This window comes from Sciurus carolinensis, chromosome 4, assembly GCF_902686445.1.
Source record: "Sciurus carolinensis chromosome 4, mSciCar1.2, whole genome shotgun sequence".
Taxonomy (NCBI): Eukaryota; Metazoa; Chordata; class Mammalia; order Rodentia; family Sciuridae; genus Sciurus; species Sciurus carolinensis.
The window spans coordinates 38,883,939-38,904,270 of record NC_062216.1 but is presented as its reverse complement, the minus strand read 5'-3'; positions in this window follow the sequence as shown (position 1 = coordinate 38,904,270).

The window sequence follows — 20,332 nt, the reverse complement described above, 5'->3', positions numbered from 1 at the left end:
TAAGCTCATTAACAAGAAATTTAAATCTTTCTTCCAATTTGGTACCACCCAGCAACTTTATACTCTAGCAAGGGTAAAATAGGGAGTTCCTGCACTGAAGCCCAAAAAGTACAGTGTGAGGCCTAAGTATTGAATCAATAGCTGAAATATTAAGTGTACACACTGATAGATAATGCCCTCTCCAGGATCCTTTCTCAGGTTCCTCACTTTACTTTCAGGTGGAAAATGGGAGGAATCTTCTCTTGGGAATATGACTAGCATAAGAGGAAGAAAAATTCTGACTTTTTCCAATTCCAGGGTTTCTCCAAAAATGTTCCAACCTGGCCACCATGCAACCTCCCTAATAAGAACTCCTAGTCACATTTCTGGTCTCTCACTCACGTATGAGCAGACACCCAAGGATTATTACTCTCTGAAGAAGACCTCTGTTCTAGGAAAGACAAAGACCAAAATCATGAAAATAAACAAAAAGCAACCCAGAGACAGCAGAAATTTTAAAAAATTTTTAGAAAATCTAAAAAATTAACCTATTATTTATATATTTGAAGTGATGAGAGAAGATGTTGCATCTGTGAATGAAGAACAAAATGTAATAAAAGGAAAATCTTTAGAAAATAAAAAGAGCTCTTAGGTCTTAAAAAGACTGTGTCATAAATGAGAACACAACAGGTTTGAAAAGTAAGTTGATAAATGTTCCACAAAAGAGAATAGAAAGAATAATAAATGAGACGTAGGAGTAATATAGATTTTAAAGAATTAGTCCAGGAGATGCATCATCTGACTCACAAAATTAATACCATTCTCTAAGTCTTCTCAAAACTTGAAAAGGTGGGAACGTTTCCAAGATCATTTTAGGAGATCAACATTACCCTTATACCAAGTGAGACAAGAACACTTCAAGGAAACTACAGATCGATGTCCCTCATGAATATAGATGCAAAAATCCTCAACAAAACACTACCAAACATAATTTAACAACACATTGAAAAGATAATTTACCATAAACAGGTAGGGTTTATCCTAAGGATGCAAACATGGTTTGATATATGTAAATAAAAAAGTGTGATACACCATATTAACCAAAGGAAGGACAGATAGATTTCAATAAATATAGAAAAAACATTTGACAAAATTCAACACTCACTCATGATTAAAAACATCTCTCAATGAAATAAGTATAAAGAAATTCACCTGAAGACAGTTAAAGTTATAAATGAGAAATCCATAGCTACCATCATTCTCAATGGTGAAAAGCTGAATGCTGTCCCTCCAAATTTAGGAACAAGATAAGGATGCTTACTGTCACCATTTCTATTTCACATAATACTGAAGGGCCTAGGAAGAGCACTTAGGCAAGAAAAAGTAACAAAAGTCATTTATATAGGAAAGGAAGAAATGAAAATTTTTTTGTTTGCTAATGACAAATTATGTATAATCATATACATAAAATCCTAAAGATTTCACCAAAAAAAAAAAAAAAAACCTGTTTGGCACTAATAAACAAATTCAATAACATTGCAGATCACAAATCATAAAACAGCATGTCAATGAATGCAAAGGCAAGAAAGCCCAGAAATGATCCTAGGTATTTATCATCCATTGATTTTTGATAAAGGTGCCAAGAACACACAACGGGGGAAGGACAATTTCTTCATTTAATGATATTTTGAAAACGGGTATCCAAATGAAGAATAACAAAATTGGGTCCTTATTTCCCACCATATGCAAACATCAATTCAAAATAGATAAAAACTTAAATGTAAGCACTAACACTATAATAAAGCTATTGAAAGAAAATACAGTAGAAAAAGCTCATGATATTGGTCTTGGCAATACTTTTTTGGATAAGATTTGGAAAACAGAAGCAAGAAAAGCAAAAATAGACAAAAGAAACTGTCCCGACCCGCGGGACATCAACACGGGACCGCAAACCTGAGAGAGAAGGAATGAAGGGACAAGAGACGCAGGGAGAGGCAGCAAGACAGGAATTCTGATCAAGCTGCAAATTTTTATTGTTCACACAGGGGTATTTATACTGAGGGAAGGAGGGGTGTGACAAGGTGCAGGCTGGTTGGCTGTGTTCTTCTGCTGGGTTCCTGATAGGGTGCAAATTCGCGCCGGCCGGGAGGTGAGGTTCGCGCCGCCGGGAAGGTGAAGTTTGCGCCGGCGGGAAGGGAGGGGCGCTGCTGCTTATTGTAAAGATCAGAATGTTCTCAGAATAAGAACTTCTTGGTCCCTGACATTTCCCCCTTTCTTATATAAAATTATTGACCATTTTTCGATAGCCATATTTTAAGGGGGTGATAGAGGCTATGCGCTGAGGCGGGGGCGCGGCTTGCCCGAACAGGTACAGAGCTGGAGTGACAATCCCTCGGGAACTGCGCCTGTCTTAGGTTGTCCGTGGCAGAGCAACATCCTTACCCGTCATTGGATAATGAGGCTCTAGCCCTCATTTCCTGTCTTAGGTTGGTATGAGCTCTCACGAATCTTACCCGTCATTGGCTGTCCAGTTCAGCTCACAGGGGTGATGGTCTTTTAAGATCATCATCACGATCCATCATCTCCAGTCGATGGTAATGAACCTGAATAGGTTTCGCCTGTATAGCCTCAATTTGAGCTTTAAGAAAAGCCATGATCTTGTTGAATATCAAAGGACCTATAGATACAATAAGCAGCAAGCAAAGGAGGGGACCTAAGAAGGGAAGAAGATAGGGAAGGAGTCCACTGAATCCAGTCCATAGTGGATTATCAGCCAGTGCTTGTCGGCGTTTTTCTGAGTCTTCCTGCAGCTGTTTGATCTTGTCCTTAACAATTCCTGACTTGTTGGCATAGAAAACAGCATTTTTCCTGCAAAGACAGACAAATGCCTCCCTGTTCGGCAGTTAGAAGGTCTAAACCTCTCCTATTTTGTAGGACCACTTCTGCTAAGGAATCCACCTGATCTTGAAGATCTTGTATGGTGCTTGAGAGTATCTGTACATCAGAAATCAATTGTCTGGATAATTTTGTATATTGAGTAAGAGAGACCCCCAAACCAGCAGTACCTGAGGCCACTGCTGTAGAGGTTGTGCAAGAACAGGGTCTGTCATTCAGGGGATTTTTCGCATAGATTGTTAGCTGCATCTATAAGAGAGGAAGATTCATCCTCAGGGGGAAGGTTTCCGTCCCTGGGTTGTGGTAAATCATTGACCTGTTTGACCAGGCGTTCTGGTAACCATCTTGGGGCTGCTTGTTCTTGATCTAAAATACAAGCTGAGCCTCGTCCCCAAATGAGGACGGGATCTGGGCCTTTCCATTTATTTGTTAAAGGATCGCGCCACATAACAGATGGGCGAGCAGAACTAGAAGAGGGATGCCAATGTCTGTCTGCGGTCGAATGTCCTTCATTGTCTAGGGTAAGAAAGTTAAGAGCAAATAATGCATGATTAAGGCGATCCCTGGGAGTGGTAAATGCAAGGGAAGAGGCCTTAAGGCGGGTAAGCCAGGTTTTTAAGGTGAGGTGTGCACGTTCCACAATGCCTTGACCTTGAGGGTTATATGGAATTCCAGTAGTATGAGAGATTTGAAGAGTGGCACAAAACTGTTTGAACTTGGTACTGGTATATGCAGGGCCATTATCTGTCTTAATATGTGCTGGCTTTCCCATTATGGAAAAGGCTGAGACAAGATGAGAAATGACATCCTTGGTAGCTTCTCCGCAATGCGGTGATGCAAAAATAAAGTCACTAAAGGTATCTATGGAAACATGTATGTACTTTGTTTTCCCAAATTCAGGAAAGTGAGTAACATCCATCTGCCAAATCTGATTGGGCAGTAATCCTCGAGGGTTAACACCCAGATGTTGAATAGGAAGGGAGACAACGCAAGCAGGACACGCTTTTACAATTTCCCTTGCTTGTTGCCTGGTAATTTTACAAAGTAGCCGAAGGCTCTGAGAATTTAAGTGGTGAAGTTTGTGTAAATCTGTGGCCTCTCGGATGGATCCAATAAGAACTGGGAAAAGGGACCGAGTGGCTGCATCAGCCTGAGCATTACCCCGTGATAGGGGACCGGGAAGATCAGAATGTGCTCTAATGTGTCCTAAGAAAAATGGATGTTTTCTAGCCTGAATTAGTCGTTGAAGCTGGTTAAACAAAAAGGCTGCGTTGGAGGAAGCCTTAATGGCGGGTGAAATCTCCAATAGGGGCACAGAATGGGCAATGTAAGCACTGTCTGTATAAATATTAATAGGTTTATCAAAAAATGTCATAAAGACTTGTGTTATAGCAAACAATTCTACAAGCTGTGCTGATGGATAGGCAGTGTCAAAGGTGGTGGGCTGATTATCAACAACAAAGGCTGCACGGCCATTGCTGGAGCCATCTGTAAAAACAGTAAGGGCTTGTGGAATAGGAGCCTTCCGAGTAACCCGAGGAAAAATAAATGGATGTAACTGAGCAAAATGCAAAAGGGGGTCATTGGGAAGATGGTTATCGATTATTCCCAAAAAGCCTGATAGAGCAATACCCCATTCATCCCTCGTCTGTAGCAAAAATTGGGTTTGATCCTTAGTGTATGGAATCAGAATGCTATCAGGGTCTTTGCCAAAATGTTGTCGAGAAAGCAAGCGACCTTTAATAATGATAGAAGCTACCTGAGCAGGATAGACAGCAATAACTTTAGAGGATGTGGCGGGCAAATGAACCCAGAGCAAGGGGCAACCTTTATTTTTAAAATGTGGATCCCGCTGCCAGAATAGTCCCGTGGGTGTATGAGGGGTGTGTAATATAACCAAAACCAAAGGAAGGTTATAAGATATTTGTGTAACAAATTGTTGAGCAATGGCTTCTGTGACTTGAATTAATGCTTGCTGTGCCTCGGGAGTAAGCTCTCGAGGAGAAGAAGGGTCAGAATCTCCCCTTAAAATATCATTAAGAGGCAAAAGCACATAGGTGGGCAGTTTTAAATATGGTCTTAGCCATTGGATATCCCCTAGTAGTTTTTGGAAATCGTTAAGAGTGTGGAGATGGTCCACACGCAATTGTATATTAGGGATTTGAATTTGATTAGTTTGAAGTTTGAGGCCCAAGTAGGTGTAGGGGTCCTGTGTCTGAACCTTATCAGGGGCTATCTGAAGCCCCAAGGCAGTAAGGGCTTTATAGAGATCCAAATAACAATTATTAAGATCATAGGTATTAGGTGCAGCAATTAACAAATCATCCATATAATGTAATATATAAACTTGTGGCCACCGCTCTCTCACAGGGTCTACTGCTTGAGCAACATATTTTTGGCAAAGACTAGGGCTGTTAGCCATACCCTGGGGAAGGACCTTCCATTGAAATCTTTGCATAGGGCCCTGAAAATTGATGCGGGGGAGGCTGAAAGCAAAATAGGGTCTGTCATCAGGATGTAAAGGAATAGTAAAAAAGCAATCTTTTAAGTCGATGACCATTTTATAATAGTCCCTAGGAATAGCTACCGGTGTAGGGATGCCTGGCTGTAATGCCCCCATCGGGCGCATAACCTTATTGATAGCGCGCAAATCCTGTAAAAGGCGCCATTTGCCTGATTTCTTCTTAATAACAAAAATAGGAGTATTCCAGGGTGAGGTTGAGGGTTCCACATGGCCGGCTGTCAACTGTTCCTGTACTAACATAGAGGCAGCCTCTAATTTTTCTTGGGTAAGGGGCCACTGATCCACCCACACAGGAGTTTGAGTTTCCCAAATAATTTTGTCTGCATGGGGTACAGGAGGGTCAGGGACCGACACTAAAAATCCACATACCCAAGTCCAAATTTGTCTGTTTTTTGTATGGGCTGTACAGGCTCAACCTGTCCTTGTCCTAGCCTCCCAAGGCCTGTACCAGGGATAAAGCCCATACGAAGCATTTGATGAGTGACTAAAGAGTCGGGACTAGCAAGAATAACTTTCATTTGGCTTAGAATGTCTCGTCCCCAAAGGTTGACAGGGAGATCAGGAACAACAAAGGGGGTAACGGTTCCTTTATTCCCTGTGTTATCTTTTGTGTCAGTCCAATTAAGCACCCTGGAGCTAACTAAGGGGTTTCTTGATTGCCCTATTCCTTTAAGGTCAGTTAGTGATGAGGTGAGGGGCCATTCTGATGGCCAATATTTTTGAGAAATAACTGTGGCATCCGCACCAGTATCTAGGATCCCTCGGAATTTCTTTCCTTCAATAAATAAGGTAAGAGTGGGTCTTTTGTGGGAGATAGGTTGGACCCAATACACATCAGAGGAACCTAAGGAGGCTGTGTTTCCTGGTGAATTTCCTGAATTGAGGGGAAGGAGTATTAATTGTGCAATTTTTGTTCCTGCAGGGATGGCAGCTACTCCGTTAACAGCTGTGGCCAGTATTTTAATTTCTCCAGTGTAATCATCATCAATGATGCCAGGGAAGACCTGAACACCTTGTAAGGTGGTAGGAGCTCTCCCAAGAATAAGAGCACACATATGAGGTGGAGGGGGGCCTACAACCCCAGTGGGTATTATTTGAGGTCCTTGCATAGAGTCTAATATTGTATCGGTGGAGGCACAGAGGTCCAATCCTGCGCTGCCTGGGGTAGCACGTTGGAGGGAGGTGATTGTGGAGAAGGACAGGGAGCCTGGATTGGGTTGGGAGTCTGAGAGGGAACAAACCTTATTGCCCCTGGGTTTGCTCTGGGGGTGGTCGGGGCCAGGGGCTGGCCCCGAGAGGAGTTTCCCGAGAAGTTAGAGGGAATAGGCTGTCCAAGGGCATTGGTCTTGGATCTACTTTCCTTGGCCCAGTGGCGACCTTTACCACATTTAGGGCAAAGGGTGAGCGGAGGTGGTTTAGCCCCTGTTTGAGGAAATATGGGTCCTTGACCCAGTTTCCCTGTTGGGCAGTCTCGCGCAAAATGGCCAGGTTGTTTGCAAGTAAAGCAAGTACGTGGGCCAGGGTGGTGAAGGGCCTTGGTGAAGGCGGCACCAATGGCGAGACCCATGGCATGGGCTGTTCCTACCCCGGCACACAGCCTAATGAAGTCAGAAAGGTCCCCTTTATCTTTGTGGGGCCGAAGAACATCTTGACATATTGGGTTGGCATTTTCAAAGGCAAGATATTTTACAAAGGAGCTCTCGTTTTCACTTGGTCCAAGTAGGCGCTCCGCAGTTAGATTAAGCCGGGCAACAAAGTCACTATAAGGCTCGTCTGGACCCTGATGAATTTTTGCTAGGGAGGTGGTGGCCGAGCCCTTTTGAGGGAGCCGTCTCCAAGCATGCAAACCAGCAGTTTGAACCTGCGCTAGGAGCCCAGTAGGAAAGCGCGCCTGTTTAGGGTTGGTATCAAATGGCGCATTACCCACTAATTTAACATAGGTCCAGGATTTAGAGGAAGCCTTGGTTGAATTTTTTTGGGCAGTTTCCCGACAGTATTCCCTAAAGTCTGCGTTCCACAACAGGAAGTCACCTGCACTGAGGGTGGCTCGGGCCAAAAATTTCCAATCATTAGGGGTGAGCCACTGTGTACTATGGTTCTCTAGCAAGGCCAGTGTATAAGGTGCAGTGGGGCCATACTGTGTACAAGCCTTTTTAAGTCTTTCAAGAAAGCGGAGGCTCAGCCTTTTATAAGAACCAAGGGCTCCACTCTGTCCAGAGGTGGGCTCCTCCTCATCCCCTGATTCCTGGTCCTCCTCTTGTTCCCTCTCTGGTTCTACCTCTTGTTCCTCCCCTGGTTCCTCTTCCTGACTTCCTTCTAAATTCTCTGCTTCAGTTTGGGGGGGCTGATCTGCTTGACTGCGAGTGACTGGAAAGGCAAGAACAGGCTGACCACGTGGCTTCATCTTACGAGTATTAAGGGGTTTTGGGCCAGTTTGTGTTAACTCCGTGCCCAAGGCCAGTGAGCGAAGCTCGGCATCAAGGGCTTTTAGTTCTTTTAAAAGTTGGATTTGTTCCCGCCTATGTTGGAGAGACTCGCGTAAAGGGGTTAGATTAGGCAAGGGAAGCGGGGAAAAAATGTCTGGGGGGGCAGTAGGTCCCTGAGGGACCGGAGCACAAAAGGCAGGGGGTGTATAAGTGGGAAGTGGATTTGTAAGAGGTGGCAGGTCTGGAAAATGGTGTTGAGCCACTGCCTCCTCCAGGGTGGCCTCATCCTCTGGGGTCAACTCATCATGGGGATTTAAAACCGGATAAATCTTAGGGGGATTTTTAGGGGACTCCTTTGGTAAGGTGGGGTCTGGGAGGTTCCCAGGGTCTGGGAGGGTCCCAGGGTCCTGAGAAGGCTGAGCAGGGGGCATTTGAATACTAACCGAAGGGCATGCCGATGGGGGGCGAGAGGTAGATTGCATTGCCTGCTCCCCAATCTTTACAAGTTTTAAAGTACCACTGTCAAAGGGTGAACTTTTAAGAATCTCATTAATTAAATTCCAATAAGAAAAGACAGTGACGGGCACCTTTTGAGGACCAAAAGTCTCATAATAATCTTTGAGGCAGTCTCCTACTCTGAGCCACCTTTTACCATCAATCGATCCCTCGAGGGGAAACCAAGGACACAAATCCTCTATGTATGAAAAGAATAATCTTAAATCCTTTTTCTTAACACGCGCTCCCCGAGTCTTGAGGGCCTCCTCGAGACCCGTCAGAAACAAATCATGTGACGAGACTGCTTGTCCCATGGTACGTCACTTACCTTGCGCTGACCTCACTCTCCTCCTGGATCTGACTCCCGGTTGCGTCTACCAGGGCGATCCCGAATCCTGCTTGGCCAAGTCTTCCCCGGAGGGCAGCGTTCCGCTTCTCAAAGTTTCCAATCGACCACGTTGGGCGCCAACTGTCCCGACCCACGGGACATCAACACGGGACCGCAAACCTGAGAGAGAAGGAATGAAGGGACAAGAGACGCAGGGAGAGGCAGCAAGACAGGAATTCTGATCAAGCTGCAAATTTTTATTGTTCACACAGGGGTATTTATACTGAGGGAAGGAGGGGTGTGACAAGGTGCAGGCTGGTTGGCTGTGTTCTTCTGCTGGGTTCCTGATAGGGTGCAAATTCGCGCCGGCCGGGAGGTGAGGTTCGCGCCGCCGGGAAGGTGAAGTTTGCGCCGGCGGGAAGGGAGGGGCGCTGCTGCTTATTGTAAAGATCAGAATGTTCTCAGAATAAGAACTTCTTGGTCCCTGACAAGAAACTGTATCAGATTCAAAAGCTTCTTCACAGCAAAGGCAATAGTTAACAGAGTGAAGATATGGCTCATTAAAAGAAAGAAAATATTTGCAAACTGTGCATCTAATAAGGGGAAATATCCAAAATATGTAAGGAACTCAACTCAATTACAAGAAAACTAAAATCTGATTTTAAAATAGGCAAAGAATCTTATACACATTTCTCAAAAGAGGAAATATTAATGGCTAACTATGTATTTTAAAGTGTGCTTACCATCTCTAATCAGGAAAATTAAAAAGAAAACTTTGATGAAATATCACATCTGTTATAATGATTATTATCAAAAGGAGAATAGCAAGTATCAGGAATGTGGAGAAAATAGAAGCCTGGGAGGTTGTTGACTGTAAATTAATATAGCTTTTGGAAAATAGTATGGAGTTTGCTTAAAAAAGAAAAAAACTGAAAACAGAATTGCTACTTCTATGTATATATTCAAAGGAATTGAAACAGATGTGTCAAAGAGATGTGAATCATATATTCATTTCAGCATTATTCACACTAACCAAGATATAGAAGCAATGTAAATGTTCATGAATGGATGAATGGATAAAGAAAATGTGGCATACATACACAATGGAATACTATACAGCCTTATGAAAGAAGAAAATTCTGTAATTCATGACAACATGAATGGAACTGGAGGACATTATGCTAAGTGAAGTAATTCAGGTGCAGAAAAATGAACACCATATGATCTCATTTATATGAGGAAACTTATAAAGGTCAGTCTCATAGAAACAGTGAATCAAAGATGGTTACCAAAGGCTAGGGAGAAGGAGGAAGAGAGATGAGAAATGTTGATTACAGGGAACAAAGTTTCTGTTAGCCTAAAGGAATAAGACTTAGTGATCTATTGTCTTACGTGGTGGTGACAATTAATAATGTATTGTACATTTCAAAATTGCAAAAAATAATAGATTTTAACATGCTCACCACAAAAACATAGTAAGCTGGTGAAGTGACAGACATGCTGTCACCTTTACTGAGTCTTTCTACAATGTACTCATAGAATAAAACATCACAGATACTCCATAAATATACATAATAATTATTAATTAAAATTCAATAAAAAATGAAAATCACATGAGAATACTAATTAGTGCAAAAAAAAGCATTTGATAGCATTAAACACTTATTCACAGTTAAAATATTTGGAAAATAGGAATACAGAACTTGGTCAACTCAATAAAATGTGTCCTCAAAACACCTAATTAACATCGTACTCAGTGTCAAAAGATTGAATGCTTATCTTGTAAGATCAGAAATAAGAAGCATGCTGACTTTTACCACTCTTATTCAACGTAGTACTAGAATACTACAAATGAATGAATGAATGAATAAACCCGAAGGAGATCTAAATAAACGAAGAGACATTCCATGTCAAAGGATTGAAAGACTTAACCTTGAGACGATGTTAAGTTTATACAGGTTTATTGATATTCCTATAAAAAATACGTACAGCATAATATTTTTTATATGTAGGAAAGGTTATCTTAATATTTCTTTGGAAAAGCTAGGAAACATAGCTAAAATAATTATTAAAAATATTAAGAAAGGGGACAGAAATAATCTACCCAATTTTAAGAATTTTTACATAGCTACAGTAGTTAAGAATACATTGGGTTGGGTATGGTATCCCAGCAGCTCAGGAGGCTGAGACAGGAGGATCACAAGTTCAAAGTCAGCCTAGTAACTTTGCGAGACCCTAAGCAACTTAGCCAGATCCTGTTTAAAAATAAAACACAAAAAGGGCTGCCGACATGACTCAATAGTTCAGCACCCCTGGGCTCAATGCAAGTACAAAAAAAAAAAAAAAAGAAAAAGAAAAAAGTTATGTTGTGTAGGTAAATAGATGGGAACGTAAATAAATGGGATAGAATAGTAAACCCAGAAAACAATCCATACAAACATACCTGATTTTCAAAAACAAAAAAAAAAGGTGTAAAAATAGTTCCATAGATGAAAAATAACCTTTTTGATAAATAACAATGGAGCAATTGGCATGTATAGGCAATAAATAAATAAGCCTTGACCTAAATCTCACATCTTATAAAAATTAATAAAAAATGAATCATAGACTTCAATGTAATATAAAGTTATGCACTTTTAGAGAAAAAAACATAAAGGAAATCTTCAGGATCTAGCATTAAATAGAATTCATGAACTTGGTATCAAAAGCATAATTCATAAAAGGAAAACATTAAAAATTGGACAATTGTTTCTACTTACATAATTTCCTTGAAATGAAAATTAATACAAATGGAGACTCGATTGATAAGTGGTTCCCAGGGATAAGGAACAGGTTCAGGCAGGTGGGCATCAGGGTGGGCTATAAAAGGACAACATGAGAGATGGGATGGTGGAAATATTCTGTATTTTAATTGCATCTGTGTCAATATCCTGATTGAGCCATTACGGTAGAGTTTTGCATGATGTTCCCATTAGTAGAAACTAGGTAAAAAGTACATGAATGTCTCCATTTTATCTTAAAATTGCAGGTGAACTTAACAAAAAGTTTCATTTAAAAACAAGTAAAGTGGACACTTTTTACCATCTCTTTAATTTATTCAAAAATCTTTTCCAAATATAGATTGCAAATAACAATGACAGATGGGTCTCTGGGTACATTGGAATTCATTGAAGATATTAAAAACAATTCCTGATCTACCCTCATCATGACTTCCTTGCCTTTGAAAGTTATAATTACTTCTTCATGTCTGAGATTTAGAGCCATGTTATAATTTATCTCAGTCAGTTCTAAGAAAGCTCTATGATATCTCTTAGATAAATGAGTGTAATTTGCAAAAAAAAAAAAATAGTTATCTCAGAGAGAAGTGACTGTTAACTAAAATATGGGAAGTGACGAGGCCAGAAGGTGAACTTTCACTCTCCTCCTTGCAGTACCCACTATATCATGGTGTCTCTGGGCTGAAATGTTCCGTTCCCTGTGTGTTCTCTTGGAAAACTCCTACTCACTTTTTGCCATCTGGTTTATATATAATTACTCCTGTTAATTTTTTCCTGACAGGCAGAATTAACTACTTCTAGTCATTGTATTGATATTTCATATATTCCTCTTTCAAAAAACATTTTTGATACTTCTGGTACTGACTATCTGTCTCTTCTTAGAGAATCAGAGTGCCCATAGGAAATATGATCTGGTCTCTTTCATTTTGTTGTATTCTTTTTTTTTTTTTTTTTTTTTTTTGCGGTGCTGGGGATCCGAACCCAGGGCCTTATGCTTGTAAGGCAAACACTCTACCAACTGAGCTATCTCCCCAGCCCTGTTATATTCTTAAATATGTAGCATGGTGTACATTTAGTAAACTCACAATAAATAAATATTTGCTTTTGAAAGCATAAAAATATGAAAACTATTTTGCAAAGTAGATAGGACAGAATCCAGACAGTATATATGTGAAGTTCAAAATCAAGGAGAGCACAAGCCAGAATGTTAATTAGGCTACCTTGCTCCAGTGGACCTCAACTCTAATGAGGCTGATGAGTAATTTTCAGATATGTTCCTGGCGGTTAGAATGAGATGCAATTAAGCAACTACTTGCCAATTCTATATATTTTTTGTGGGTGACACTCCCCAAAATATGCATAGGCTATTTCATCTTATTTTATGTATTCAGCCAGGGCTCTCTGAGTGTTTCCGTGTATGTATACAAATTAGTAGAGAGACTCATGTTATCTTTGTATTCAAACATCACATATAACCACATTCGTGCAGAAGAAGTTGCTAAGTTGTACTTTTTCCTTCTACCCCTGTTTGAAGAGTTCATGACAACAAACATTTACTAGGCTCAGTGGTTAACATAGTGATGAAGAAAGGCACAGTTGTGGGGGGTGGGAACTGCTAGAAGCAGCTTAAGAGCAACGCCCAGGTGTTCAGGTACACATAAACACAGGTGAGCAGAGAGTTTGGAAGGGCTGGAGCATGATTCCAAATAAAAACATGGCTGGTCATTCCTAGGTCACTCCCACCCCATGTAGACCTTACTGGAATTCAGTAGACAGAGACAACACCATTCTTTCAGCAAAAGTAAATGAATAAATGGAATCACATGACTTTATATGGCACCCACCTGTTGGAAGCACTCCTGTTGGACTCAGCTATTTTCATTTCTCTACTGATGGGTAGATTTGGTAGATGTCTGAAAGAGCAGAGGATTGGTGACATTGTCAAGGGGTTACTTAATCAAGGCTGTTTATTCCAAAATCAATTAAATATTGGTTAAATAAAAGAGAATGCCTCTTGGCCCCCTTCCTTCAGACTCAACATCCCTTCTGCCTTTTAGAAATTGGGAGCCGCAAGTGCAGAGTCAATTTCGAGATGTTTCTTTTTACTAGAAGGTCATATTAGATTTTTTGAAGGGAACTTTCATTGAAAAATACCTATAGTCTGCATAAAAGGTCATTTTTCTTTTTCTTTTTTTACATTTCTCAGTTCAGAGGAAATCAGAAACCTCCAAGGAGCCAAATTACAAGAAAATATGGAAATTTTTAAAGCTTGAATTAAAACTCAAGCCATAAAAACTAAGTATCATTCACTTTAAATGAAGATTTCCCTGAAGGCCTGATGACAGTGGCAATTCAGAAGTAGGCAGAGCCTATGAGTGGGAAGCCTGGGACTCTATTCCCCTACAAAGAGGCTGAAGTGGCTCTAGATCAGATGTACTCCCTGGCTTTTGGACAAAGACCGTGCAATTTCTCACTGGAGAAAAATATTCTTAACCAGTAAGGATTTTCCAAATATTAGATTAAAACAAGTATTTTTGTCCATCAAGTGATTGACTCTACAGTCAACATTCTTTACAAAGATCAAAAGGCCCAGATGATTTTACAGGTAAGAGCTACCACACAAGAAGATCCTCAGATATGCATTTAAGAATAGATATTTAAATCAAGATAGAGAACAATAAATAAGACAAAAGAAATAGAGTATATGTTCACAGATAAAAAGGTTCAATGTCATAAGGAGCTGATCAGTGTAAACTTAATAGTATTTAATCTCTGATTCTAGTAAAATCCTGCAAATTCTTTTTTCTAACTTTTGTTAAGAAACTTGACAATATCATTCTAAAATTAGCATAGAGTAGCAAATACTTAATAGAAAAGAAGCAGAATTATCCTTCCGGATGAAGAAGAATTTGAGAGAACATTTCCTACTAGAGGTCAAGACTTACTGTAAAGCAATGAAAAGAAAGGTTGGTACTGACACCATCATGAACTACCCAGAAGGACAGAATAAAGAGCCAGGACATAGACCAACACATACATGGAAAATTGAAATAAGAAGGTGGTGGTGGTGCTTCTGGTAACTGAGGAAGGGATCAAAAATTCAAACGATAATGTTAAGTCAATTGTTCATCTATGAGGGAAGAAATTGGTATGTTACTAAATAACATCAAAATAAATTCCCGAAGGGTTAAAGGCAACTGTGAAACAAAAACTTCAAATATTTCTGAAGAAAATTTAGGAAAATAATATTATAAATCCAGTAGGAAAAAAAAGATTTGATGTGGCTAAATATACTAATAATAAGGTCAAGACTGGTAACTCTAAATGTGTCAAATTATTTACTTGAATACATGAAAAGACTTTATAAAAACATAAAAAGATCAGCCATCAAGTGGGACAAAGTATATACAACACACAAAATTGATAGAAGACTAGTATTCCAAACTCCTACCTATCAAAAAGAAAAAAACAACAACATAGAATAATGAGGAAAATACACAGAGGGTTACTTCAGAGAGAAAGAAGCCCAAATAACAAATTATCACTAACACAAAATTGGATCTTATTAACTTTTCCTAAAATCTCAATACAGTGCCGTTTACAAATATTGGATTCAAAAAATTAAGATCTTATCATTCAAATTTTTTTACAGTTCTAAAAACAAGTATGGAAGTATCCCATAAAACTGAATGCTTGCCTACTTTTTAAGTCTCCGATTTCACATCTAGATGTAAATGTGTTCCTAGGTTCACTGGGACGTGGACACAAAAATGCCACGGTACTATTGTTCACAACAGAAAAGATTACCAATGACCTAAATGTCCACCAGTGGATGGATGAAAAAATATATTGAGGAATTTCTCACAATGGAATATGATTTGGTAGAAAATAAAAGAATGCCTTTACACAAAATAACTTGAAAGAGTCTTAGGAATATAATATTGAATGAAAAGAACAATTTGCTGCAGGCCAAATACAGTCGAGAAAAAAAAATTATGTAACTTAAAAACAAAACTAAGCTGTTAGAAACAGTTATGATTTTGTGACCAAAAAACTTAAGTTTTTAAAGGAGGAAAGTGATGAGATTTCCTCCATTGAAAAAGAAAGTAATAAGATAAAGAACCACACCAGTAGATTCGAGGTAGTAAGGAAAAGAGATGTCACAAGTGTTCATGTCTTTGTAATGCTTTTTATAATAGGTAATAGGTATATACTTATATTGCATATATACTTACTATATATATTCTTTGTTCTAAATCAAATATGAAAAATAGTTTATAGATTCAATATAAGGATATTATTTCTTCAGCTAAACAAATGACTTTGAAGCAAGAGTATTTATTATGTACAGCAACACTTTTTTCTCAAATAACAACAGCAGGTAGAAAACTATCAGACCAAACCAAAGTCAGAAGACTTGTGTCAAAACCATTTCATCAACTGACAAGTACTGAGAATTGGGGTGAGTCATGAAACTTCTCTGAGTTCCTGTTCCCTATCTTAAAAAAAAAAAAAAAAAATTAAAATAAATCCTATCCTGTCCATCCTATAAGACTATTTATGAAAAGTGATTTGAAAATTGCATGGTATGAAGGTACTATTATGATGTTAGTAAGGAAATGTCATTGCCAACACATGGTGGTGAAGTTAGATTTGCTGTATGGTAGTCGTAGAGAGAACCGCGAATAGAAGAAACTTCTGCAAGGAGCAGCTCATAGGAACTCTCTCTCCCACAAAGGGAAAAATTACAGAGCTCGGAGAGACCCTCCAGAAAGACAAACTGGGGCCATCTTTGTTCCAATTATGTGTATGGCATTCAGGATTTTGAAACTGTTGTCGCCAGCAATAATGATGGCAGTATATGTAATAAAACGAGCGGAACCGAGAGACGCGCGGTTTCAACTCAGTGACATCACTAATTCATTTTGTGTCTTTGGAGAAATCAATTTCTTGCAACTTCATTTTCTACATCTATAAAAGGTGGTTGTTTATGAGCCCTGATGTCTTCTCCAACACTGACACTTTATTCTTCCACGGCTGTGGAGTAATTTCTTTGGCAATGAACTGAAATGCAGTAAAACCTGGAGATATCAAAAACAGTATCTTAATGTTTGACTTTTACAATTTCCTGAGTGGTTTTACATGCATCATCTCCTAGGATCTTAGAATTCCAGTGTTGAAAGGGACATCAGACGGCATGCTCCCTGATCATTTTTCTGATAGGGCTTCTTTTCCAATTCAGTACTAAACGTAGGATCAGTCAATCTCTGCTTGAATACTGCAGTGACATGGAACTATTTCACAAGGGAGCCCAGTCTTATCTTGAGTACTTCTGTTAAAAGAAACTCCCTCACAAGAGCTCTGATGAATATTACAGCCACCTAGGAGCATTGGGCTGTGTTCTCCCCAGAGATTCCCGTTGATCCTCACACCAGCCCTAGGACCCGCAGGCACCGATGTCCTGTTGCATACCTCATTTCTCCAGGTCCTTCCGGCAGCCTAGATCCAGAGCTCACATCCCTCATGGTCTGATTAGTAGAACTTATTTCCAAACTAGTGATTATCTTTTAAAAATCAATAGGCTTCACTTTAATATGAGCAATTTCAGTGTACAAAAAAACTGAGCAGAAAGTTCAGAGTTCCTGCATACCCTTTTCTTCCCCCTCCACAGTTTCACCTATTCTTAATATTTTGCATTATTGTAGTATGTTTGTCATGACCGATTAACCATGTTGATAAATAATTATTAACTAATATCTGCAGTTTACAGTAGGGTTAACTCTGGGTATTTTACATCTCATTAGTTTTGTCAATTTATAATGTCATATAACCTTTTTTTTTTTCAGTATTGGGAATTGAACCCAGGGGCACTTTACTACTGAGCTACAACTCCAGCCCTTTGTATTGTTTATTTTGAGACAGGGTCTTGCTAGGTTTCTTAGGACCTCACTAATTCGCTGAGGTTGGCCTTGAACTTGTGATCCTCTTCCTGAATGTCTGGGATTACCTTCATGGCTGGCTTGACATATAATCATAATTACGGTATGGTACAGAGAAGTTTCATTTTCCTAAAAATTCCATGTGACTCCCCCATTTATCCATCCTCCCTTCAAACCTCTGGCAATCACTGATCTTATTATGATCTCCTTAGTTTTAACTTTTCTAGAATATTATGTAGATTAGCTTCCTTCTCTTAGCAATCTTTAAATTACCCACATATCTTTAATGGATTTGATAGTTTGTTTCTTTTTATTGCTCAATAATATTTTATTATATGGTAATACAACAGTTTGTCCATTAACCTACTGGACAATCTTGATTCCTTCCAAATTTTGGCAACTACAAATAAAGCTGCTATAAAATCTGTGACCAGGTTTTTAAGTTTCAGTTCATTTGGGTAAATACTGAAACATGTTTTATGCTGGATCACATGGGCAGAGTATATTTAGTTTTGGAAGAAACTGACAACTGTTTTCAAAAATGGCTATGACATTTTTTATTCTCATCAACAATAAATGAAGAATTCCTGTTCTTACATGTCCTCACCAACATTTGGAGATGTCAGTGTTTTGGATTTTAGTCATTACTAATAGATGTGTAGCAGTAACTCATTGCTTTAATTTGCATTTCTTTAATAACATGATATTGAGTATCTTTTCATACACTTATTTGCCAATTGCATGTCTTTGATGAGGTGTCTGTTTGGATGTTTTGCTTACTTCTTAATAGGGTTTTTTTTATTGTTGAGTTGTAGAATTCTTTGTAGGTTTTGGAATGTGTTTTGCAAACATCATCTATTAGTCTGGTATGTTTGTTCATTCACTTAACAGTAGCATTGGCAGAGCAGAAGTTTTTAACTTTAATTAAGTCCTGCTTATCAATTTTTTTCTTTAGCTAATCATGTTTTTGGTATTATATCTAAAACCCATTCCACATTCAAAATCATCTTGATTTTTCTTCTATCTAGGAATTTTATAGTTTTGTGTTTCTCAGTTAGGTCTTTGATCCATTTTGAGTTGTTTATGAAATGTGCAAATCTTTGTGTATATTCATTTCTTTTGCCTGCATATATTCAGTTGTTCCAGGGTAATTTGCTTAAAAGACAATGCATTTTTTCCATTGAATTATCTTTGCTCCTTCATCAAGGATCAGTTGATAGTATTTGTGTTGGTTGATTTCTGGGCTCTCAATTCTGTTCTGTTCATCTCTTTTAATAGAATATTTTTCAGCAATATCACACTGTTGGTCTATAGTTTTGCATTAAGTCTTGAAGTTGGTGATGCCAGTTCTTGAACTTTGTTTTTGTCCTTCAATGTTGTGTTGCCTGATCAGAACCTTTTGCAAATTTAGAAGATCTTGTTAAGGAAAACAGAAATCACTGGGCATATTTCCAAATGGCTATTTTTGGATGGATAAGGGAATTTTCAGATTTTCACTGTGAGAATTCTACAAAGGTCCTGGAGGTAAAACTCACAAAAGCATTCCTCTTAAGACTCAGTACTCCCCCTCAGCATTTTTAGCTCTCAGGGTTGTCCACACTGATCATCTGGAAATTTGTCAGTTACAACTTAAGTTTTCTGAGCCCTGTTGTGGCTTCAGTAGTGGTTTTTATTCTTGAGGTCCATTCCAGTAAATTGTCATTCTGTGCATCTACCTGTCAGTCTCTCCAATTTGGTTCCCTTTGACCTCAATTCTCTGATCGATCTAATAAAAGTTGTTTATTTACAATCTGTTTAGTTTTTTCTTTGTTGTTAGGACAGGAGCATTGGCCTTAAGCTCCTTACATCCTAGACTAGAAATGGGAAGCCCAATGTACACTTTTAAAACTAAATATACTTCCTATATCCAAAGGACTTAAAATCAGCAAACTACAGTAAAACAGCCACATCAATGTTTATAGCAGCTCAGTTCACAATAGCTCGATTGTGGAACCAACCTAGATGTCCTTCAACAGATGAATGGATAAAGAAACTCTAGTATATATACACAATGGAATACTATTCAGACATAAAGAAGAATAATATTATGGCATTTGCAAATAAGTGGATGGAATTGGAGAATATCATGCTAAGTGAAATAAGCCAATCCCAAAAAACCAAAGGCTGGATGTTTTCCCTGATAAGTGAAGAATGATATCTAATGGGGGTGAGGGGGTGGGGAGTGAGAGAAGAATGGAGGAACTTTAGATTATGCAGAAGGAAATGAGAGGGAGGGGAGTGTGAAAAATGAGTGGAAGGAGACAGACATCATTACCCTATGTACATGTATGATTACATGAATGGTATGAATCTACATTGTGCATAACCATAGAAATGAGATGATGTACCTCGTTTGTGTACAATGAATCAAAATGCAGACTGTAAGAAATTAAAAGATAAATAAAAAAACTAAATATGCTTTCTCAGTGAAACAATCAAGCATATTTTTAAAAAACAAAATAGTTCTTTCTTTAAAATATGCTTGGGTAAACTTGGTACCTTTTACATTACCTCTTAATTTGCATTCAATGCCTCATTGATCATTAAAGTAGTATATATAGTCATTGAATACTAATTATCAAAAATATTCTTAATATAAGCAAGTGTTACATATAATTTCACCATTCATCAATAATCTTTGTAATATTGTTTATATATATATCTGTATGCATATATATATTCATTTTTTTGTCCCTTTTTCTCTTCCTTTTTCTTTTCCTCCCTCTACCTCCTTCCTCCCTTAATTTCTTTTCTTTTTTTTTTTAATATGTTTTTTAGTTGTCGATGGGTCTTTATTTTATTTATTCATTTATATGCAGTGCTGAGAATTGAACCCAGTGCCTCACACATGCTAGGTATGCACTCTACCACTGAGCCACAACCCCAGCCCTCGTTTTTCCTTTTCTACTCACCTATATGTCCAACATGCT